Raw genomic sequence first — 8734 nt, 5'->3', positions numbered from 1 at the left:
GAGTCTGGAACCGCGAGTCTGGAAGCTGCAGCACCGCGGGTCCTTCCATGAGTCTGGAACCGCGAGTCTGGAACCGCGAGTCTGGAACCGTGAGTCTGAAAGCTGCAGCACCGCGGGTCCTTCCGCGAGGCTGGAACCGTGAGTCTGGAGGCCGCAGCACCGCAGGTCCTTCCGCAAGTCTGGAACCGCGAGTCTGGAAGCCGCAGCACCGGGGGTCCTTCCGCGAGTCTGGAACCGCGAGTCCTTCCGCGAGTCTGGAACCGCGAGTCTGGCTGTGTGAACGCCGCACCAAGGAGGCAGGCGCTCTGCTCGGGAGGAGCAGGGATGCCGGGTGCATGCTCAGTACCAGGCTTGGGTGAGGACAGCCCCTCTCTGGGCTGCTTCCTGTCTTGAACTCAGCTCTGGGATTTCAGACTTTCTCAGGGGCCAAGACCTTGTTTCTACATAGCGAAGTCGTCTTGTGGTGGAAATTTCTGAATCATTTTTCAAAGTTAATGCTGTTGATGGTGTAGAATTTAAATTCTAGCCCGATCTCCTGGCCCATGGCGGTGAGCGCGTTTCCCCCGGTAAGAAGCACTGTTGCCCTGGTTACGCCCAAAGTCATGTCACCCTTCTGAGGGACAGGCTTCAGCAAGAACTCCCACTTTGGCCGAACGTGGTGGCACCCACAGAGGAAGGGCAGAGAGGCTGCGCCCTGTGCTCACGGCACATGGACTCCTGCGGAAGCACCTGATCTTGGCGCCCAGACTTGTGCTGCCCGCTCGCAGTTCTCCCCCAGACCATCCCGAACCAGCGAGCCCGCTTGTCCCACGTGTGGCTTGTGTGGGGGGACTCGCTCCCCCTCCAGTCACAGCGCACACCACCTGCCACCTGCAGGAAGGTCAGCCCTGGGCGGAGGATGGGACTCTCCGCCCTCTGAGAGCTGTGTTTGCCGCCCGGGCTGCCCCTCACCTTCCGGGGGCCCCGTGGGAGCCCCAGCATGTTGGGAAGGTCTGTGGCCGCGGCCCAGCGGCTCCAGCTTCTCCACCTGATGGAGGCCGAGGGGCAGGTGCTCATCATACATCTCAGCACGATGCTGAGGGAAGCCGGTCCTTCCCCCAAAGGAGGCCTCTGGAGGCCAGTTTATCTGGAATGGAGGCGATGAGGGGGCAGCAGGATACGCACTGCCCTGGACCAGAGGCCCCGCGTCAGCCCAGCACCGGCACCAGCACTGGGCGTCTACACAGCAGGGTGCGCCCCACCCGCTGCCCGCCCCTTCTGTGACACTCACTCACCGCTGTTCCCCGGGGCCGTGACACAAGCCAGTTCAGTGCCAGGCCCCCGCCTCGGCGCGCTGTGCGTCCCACGCGCGGTACCCAGGCTAAGAGGAGTTTTTCTGTTCCAGCCGAAGAGACTCCCATTGCGCTGTAATAATGCTGCCTGCCTCCGCCCTTGGAGAGCTCCGGAGGTCCCCCCACCCAGATGCCGCGGAAGCTCACCCGAGCGCTTTTGTGCCCCGGCCACGCCGCTCACTCTTCCCCGATGCAGATTTCAATCTATAATGTTGGCATAAATAGCTTCCTAGAAGAATCCAAATGTAAATGAATGAAGCATGACTGGAAAAGCACTTTGCACCAAGAATGTAATTCAGAGCCTCCGGACACACGGGAAACATCAGACAGGTCATGTGTCCTTCGGGGGGAGCGACCGCCCCAGCTGGACGGCGGCGCCCAGACTGACAGGGTCCGCGGGGAGAAAGAAGCCGGTTCTGAATTCCCACCCCCGCCGTTTATGGGTGGTGTGACCTTCATGAAATTTCTTATTTCTTGAGCTTATGTTTCCCGTTAAAGTTCTCAAGAAGCTCAGAAGAACAATGAGGAGGAACATTTGACCGCAGTGCTCCAGCCTCCCCCCGCGGGGACTCGCTGCGTCCTTGGGGCTGCGACCCCGTGCCCGCTCCACGGAGGGAGAACCGATGCGCTCCGCAAACACGTGAGTGCAGAGCTGAGCCACACCACGGACTCTTGCACAGAACTCCCGTGGACGGAGCCTGCACAGGGGGCGCTCACGAAACTGCAGCGGATGCCGCGTTTTTATACCAAAATTAGGAACTCTTTATTCTGGCATTTTTCATTTGCATTTTCATTTTCCGGTTCAGCTCCGGAGCCGCTGACACATGAACCCAGACCGCAGAGGCTCCCTGAGGGGCGGCACCCCGCGCTCGCCCGTACCCACACCCCCACGATCCCGGACATCCGCACACCCGCACACCCCGCGCACCCCAGACCCCAGAACACCATGCATCGGCACACCCCGCACCCTGCACCCCACGCACACCCTGCACAAGCCCCGCACACCCCGCGCCTTGCACACCCCGCACCCCACGCACACCCTGCACAACCCCCCCCCACCCCCGGCACCCGCACCCCCCGCACACCCTGCACAAGCCCCGCACACCCCGCACCTTGCACACCCCGCACCCCACGCACACCCTGCACACCCCACACCCTGCGCACCCCGGGCACCCGCACACCCGCGCACCCCGCACCCGCACACATTGCATCCCGCGCACCCCGCAGGAACGCCCAGGGGCCAGCACCCCCTTCTGGCCATGACGACCGGCTCTCTTGCAGCTCACCTCCTTTGAAGCAACGTGCGCAAATACCCTGGAGGTGTGAGTGGGCATCCCCCCATTTATGAAGTTATCTTTTTGTGACTCTGAAATACTGAGACCCAAGGCCCAGGAGACTGACCCCGCCGCATCCCTCGGCTCCCCGAAACTGCCGCTCTCCCACCAAGATGCCCCGCACAGGCGTTAGTACTTCTGTCCACTTTGTTTCGGGTGGAGATGAAATGCGAGAAAGCTGAGGCAGGACGAGGTGACGGGACTCCGCTCGGCCTGCAGCCCCCGGGCCGGGCAGCGCACACCTCACCGGTGACCCTGGGCTCAGACACCCTTCAGGTCCAGCTCTGCCTATTGCTCCTGCGGGAACAGAACCAGACATTTTTTTCTAGTCTGAGTGCTGCTGGGATTGAAGTTGTTTCAATCTGATTTTACAGAAGCCAATAAAAGCTTAAAACAATCCACCTCTTAAAGAATCAGAAATTATGTTACCTTTCTTAAAAATCCTTCGTGTCAACCAAGACTCCAAAACAAGTGCTTCAGTGAGTTTTGAGGGAGATGTGAAATTCAACAAGACGCTCCGGGGTAGTTCAGCTCGCCTTTCTGGCCTGGCTGGAGAGCCCCTCCCAGGACTCTCCTCTCCCCTGGACCAGCGGGGCCTCGGGGCCCGAGTCACTGAGGTCCGAAGTGTTACATGTACGCAGACTTGTGGGAAATGGTGGGGCGATTTGTTGGAACCTGACAAAGAGTTTATTTTTCCAATTTCCTTCAATAAATTCTTGTGCCGGAAAAATCTTCAAGATGGTATAAGCCTGTAATTAATAATGCTGAAAGGAACAATCTTTACGCATTAAAATAATCATCCTGTGTAGGATGTCCCTTAGTGGCCACATGTAAATGGTGTTGGCAGGGCATCATTTTCAAAATGAAAAATTAGGAAAGAAAAGAAATCCCCGAGACCCCCTAAGGCCCTCGGGGAGGAAGCTGATGGAAGCAAAGTTCGTTTACATACAATTATAACTCTGGGTGGCTTTAATTAGCTTGGTAAAGGTTAATAGCTTGTACCCCGAGGCACCTCTTGAAAGGTCCCTTTCTTCCACATCTACAAGACCTTTTTTCAAAGATCATTCAAATTAGAGTTTAATAATATTGTCAGACTAATTGTACAGGGAGAAGGGTGTGGAGTCTGAGCCTAAAACTTCCTGAAGAGAGATGTGCCTTCTGCAGCAGAGAAAGCTCCTGCAGATGACTTCACTCTTGGAGGATGCTTACAAGGAAGGGGTGTGTGTGTGTGCGCACGCGCGTGTGCGCAGATTTTCAAAAATTGCCACTTTGCTGTCTACCCTGTTACTTGAATGTTTTCAGGCAGCCAGTCCTGGGAGGGGAACACCACACCTGTGAGGACGTTCTGAAGCCCAGAACGCACTGCCCAGTGTTTAAGCTGAGACTCTGGTCCATGTTGATGTGCTTCCCCCTGATTCACCTCCACGCCACTAAGAACATCCCTAAAAAGAATATCGAGGTCTGGAAGTGATCTTTTTAGTTACAGAAACCACAGTTGAGTACGTCCTGGTGATTAGCAACTGTGCATGTGCTGGGATTAGGTCTCGGCTCATTTCTCTCAGTAATGCTTGATTCTGCATTGATCTCCACACAGCACCAGCTCGTCTATGCGGAGCTCCCACCTGCGCACATATGGTCGGTTCGAGGTCTGAATGGGCCTTGCACGTCTGGAATGCCTGCAGGCTTGTGTGTCGGGTAAGGCAGCGAGCCTCTCTGTTGCTCCGTGCGCCCGCCTGCAGAGCACCTCCAGCCGTGCGGCCAGACCGGAGGTGGCTCAGCCTTGCGGCTAGCGGTGTGCGAGGACACCCCGAAAGAGGCAATCAGACTGTTTTTCGGAGCCATACTCGTTAGTGAAGGAAACCCACGGTCAGTTGCTAAATAGCCCTCATGGTCCTCTTCAAGATCTGCTGTGGGAGGCCCACGCCCGCAAAGGGGGCGTCCGGGGGCCTTCCTCCCGTCCACAGCCCGCACCTGTTCGGGCTGCTGGGCGCCTCCTCCCACTGGTTGCCGAATAGTTTGCATGATGTTCCTGTCAGTTCGTGAGTATGAGAAACAATGGTGTCCCGCTCAGCACGAGCCAGATAACAGGGCAGGGACAAGCTCCTCCTGCCCCTCTGCCTGAGAACCGAACCGACGTAAGGCCGACTAGCAGGGAGGCCACACACACTTCCTTAAGGTGTTTTATGCATGTGGGGTCTGCAGAGGGAAGGGAAGCCCCAGGGAGCCATTAGTCCCCAGCCTCATGCACCTCCTGATATAAAGTCAGGGAGCCCATCCTGCTCCCATTCTCGGACGACTTCAGCTCCAAGTACTCAGTACGCCCAGATATTTTGGGTGGTGGGCTCTGTACGCCTTCAGCAGAAGTAACTAGACAGTGTGTAGCTGCCTGTCTGTCCCATGTGAGGGATGAGGGAATGGGGGCCACAGGAGTTAAAAGGCAGATCCATTCCTGGCCCCTCTGGGACGAGGCAGATCATCTGGGGCATTTGGGAACGAGGAGGGGGACACAGGGGTGTCGTGACGCCTGGGAGGCTCTGCGCTCCTCTCAGCTGATGGCCAAGTCCCAGCCCCCCGGCCCCAGGACTGCTGCGCCTCGCGGCCCCCACGCTGTGGGCCCTCGCTGCACCCCCTTCAAATGGCCCAGTGTGGGTCTGCAGTTGCTGCAGCCCGGTACTGCACTGATTAGAACTTGGCCACTGCTGGGGAGAATCGGGCCGGGGCAGCCGTGGCAGGTGAGCCGCGGTCCCCGTGAGCGCCAGGCGAGATGCTCCTCTCCACCCTGCACACCGCGCCCCTTCTGAGACACGGACATACAGGGGACGGACGCGCCTCACCCTCCCTCCGGCTCAATATGCCAGCAGAACTGTCACAAGGCCCTGTCCGCCCGTCAACACCCGGAGACTCTATCCTGCACGCATCTTCCCGTTCGTCACGTGTTCACACCTGGGAGTGTGGCCGGGTGTGAGAACGCCACCCGGCTTCCCTTGGGAACCGTCACGAGAGTCAGCATGAGGACCCAGACCCACGTTGCTTGGAGCTGCCAGAGGATGCAGAGTGCTTTTTCGGGCATTGCCGTATCTCATCCTGCAGCCCCGGGGGGGTTTCACGAGCCAGCCCACCCAGACCTAACGTGGACCGGCTCCTGAGCTCCTTGGACCCACAGAAGAGTCGCAATCAAGAGCCTTTCCAGACTTCGAAATGACTCTTTTTACAGAACGCACCACCGTTTGTACTTAAGCGATGTGGGTTGCCAACTTGATGTTTATCACATGTGATGTAATATAGTATGCATGTATATTTACTGATTTATTGGTACGAGTGGCTATGGATCACGTTCCACACACTCTATCGTACGCTGTGTTCGCTGTCTGGCTTCACAGGTGCAGATGCCCGGAGCGAGGGGCTCCGTGTCCCAGAACCGTCTGGATGCGGGCCTCTTCGTGGAGATGCTGCGGCAGCAGGAGGGGGTGACTGTGCGGAGCTGGAGCTCCGGGGAAGGGGAGCCTCTGCGCAGGCTGGACTCGGGGGCTGAGCCCCACAGCCGAGGGAAGGGGAGTGCCTGGGGCCCAGCGGCTGGGGGCACTCAGGCTCCTGACCGTGTCTGCAGGAGGGCTGGGGGCCGGGAGCTCCCCTCTGCAGCCCCACCTCGCACGGGTCTGTGGGGCCGGCTGCCTCAGGCTGGCCTGGGCGTGAGAAGCACAGCTGTTCAGAAGCCCGGCCGACTCCCCAGCGCTGGTCCAGGCAGAGGACCGGCGAGCTCAGGGCTGATGAAGGAGGCCACGGGAGACCCTTCTCATTTCCAGCCTTGCTCCCAAATTTGCCCACACCCCATAGAGTCACCTCGAGGCCCCCGTTCTGGCCTTCCTGAGGACCCTCTGGAAGGGAATTCATCTGGTTGGAGGTTGTATTAGAGATAACCTCTAAGGACCCCGGATCGTCAATGTTCTTCCGTTCGGGAATGTTCACAGGTTGTGAAACAACCGCAGAGAGACTGGGTCTGGGTCTGGGTTCCCCAGAAAGCAGGGTCTGTGCTGTGTGATGGGGGAGGCCCGAGGGTGCTGGGGGGCTGGGGAGCAGGGCCAGGGACCCGAGGTGTCTGCAGACACTGCAATCTGGGGGAATCACTGCCCCCCCCCCCCGACAGGTGCCCAGACACAGGTCAGGCGGTCAGGGGGCCCCTCGGTGGGGAGGGGGTTCCTGGTACGGTGTGGGGGAAGCATGGGCCTCCCCCAGCGCACGCACACATCCTGGGCTGGGTGTCCTCATCAACGTGGGAGGTCCTTGTCTTTGCTGCTGTGGAAACAAACCAGGGCCGCCCAGGGCCCCCCGGGCGGAGGCTGCGTACTCACTCGAGCCTGCAGCCCCAGGGGAGGGGCCAGGCTCAGCCTCATGGGGCAGAAACCCAAAGGCAGGCAGAGGAGCGGGAGCTCCGCGTGGGAAAGGGAAGGTCGGGGAGCGCCGGGCACCCTGAGAGGCCGCGGGCACCGGGAAGCCGAACTGGGCTCGCAAGGAGGGTCGTCCTTACCACTGGCTCAGGGGCGGATTTGGCTTCCCAGGGTGGGTCCTAAGTTGGCAGTGGGGACAAAATTAGGGAAGCTGTCAGTTATGGATCAAGTTCTGGCCGTTGGGCCAACTGTCACAGAGTTATTGTTGGGCTTCCTGGATGGATTGCTAGAGACAGGTCTGACTTCCTGCTTGCTGGGTCCCCGGGCTGGTGACCGTGGAGGACGGGCTGAGTCCCAGGGTTGGTGACTTTGGAGGACGGGCTGAGTCTCAGGGTTGGTGACTATGGAGGATGGGCTGGGTCCCCGGGCTGGTGACCATGGAGGATGGGCTAGGTCCCCCGGGCTGGTGATTGTGGAGGACAGGCTCTGGTCCCGGGGCTGGTGACCATGGAGGACGGGCTGGGTCCCCCGGGCTGGTGACCGTGGAGGACGGGCTGCGTCCCAGGGCTGGTGACTGGGAGACGGGCTGGGTCCCCCAGGGCTGGTGACCATGGCGGATGGGCTGGGTCCCAGGGCTGGTGACCATGGCGGACGGGCTGGGTCCCAGGGCTGGTGACTGGGAGACAGGCTGGGTCCCCCAGGGCTGGTGACCATGGAGGATGGGTTGGTTTCCTGCTGGTGACCATGGAGGACGGGCTGGGTCCCAGGGCTGGTGACCATGGTGGACGGGCTGGGTCCCCCAGGGCTGGTGACCATGGCGGATGGGCTGGGTCCCCCGGGCTGGTGACCGTGGAGGACGGGCTGCGTCCCAGGGCTGGTGACCATGGCGGACGGGCTGGGTCCCCCGGGCTGGTGACCGTGGAGGATGGGTTGGTTTCCTGCTGGTGACTGCAGGGTTAGGTCAGAGTTCTGTGTTTGCAGGCGGTGTGACGGTGGTCAGTGTGCATATTCAGTGTGTCCCTGGGGTCCACACTCCCCGGGGCTCCATCAGTCCCGGGCGCTGGGTGCAGGCTGTCCACCTCTGCCCAGAGAGCTGTTCTCAGGAGAAAACATTTGGCCCAACATGTTCTGTGATATTCACATCACCAATATCAAAACATTTCTATCTTCCTAGAAATAGGTCTCAAGGGCTCCAAGTAGGTCTTTGTGTGCGTGTATTAATTTTGGCCCGGCTTGCTTTCAGCTAAAAATGACCCATCACACGCACATGTCACACTGTGGCACTCGTCCCGCACCCACGTCCCAGCACACTGAACAAGAGCCACACGTGTGCCCGAAGCCAGGACGCCACACGTAATACTGGCTTCCTCTGAGGCAAAGGCGTGGCCCCCGTCACCCCCAGGCCCTAGTCCCCCCTTCTCGCTGGCTGGCTCAACTGCCGAGCTTCCTATGCACAAAGACCGGGAGGCACAGAGCAGACGGGCTGCCCCCCCGCTCCCCCTCTTGCTCGTGGAGACGTAGGTGCTGGTCTCAGAAGAGCCGTCCACGTCAGCGCCTGCCTCCTGGGACCCACGTGCCCCCGACGAGCCGCCCGTGTCAGCACCTGCCTCGTGGGACCCACGTGCCCCCGACGAGCTGTCCCCGTCAGCGCCTGCCTCCTGGGACCCACGTGCCCCCGACGAGC

Source organism: Phoca vitulina, unplaced genomic scaffold, assembly GCF_004348235.1.
Source record: "Phoca vitulina isolate PV1807 unplaced genomic scaffold, GSC_HSeal_1.0 scaffold15, whole genome shotgun sequence".
In the NCBI taxonomy this organism is placed as follows: Eukaryota; Metazoa; Chordata; class Mammalia; order Carnivora; family Phocidae; genus Phoca; species Phoca vitulina.
This window is presented reverse-complemented; position numbering follows the sequence as displayed.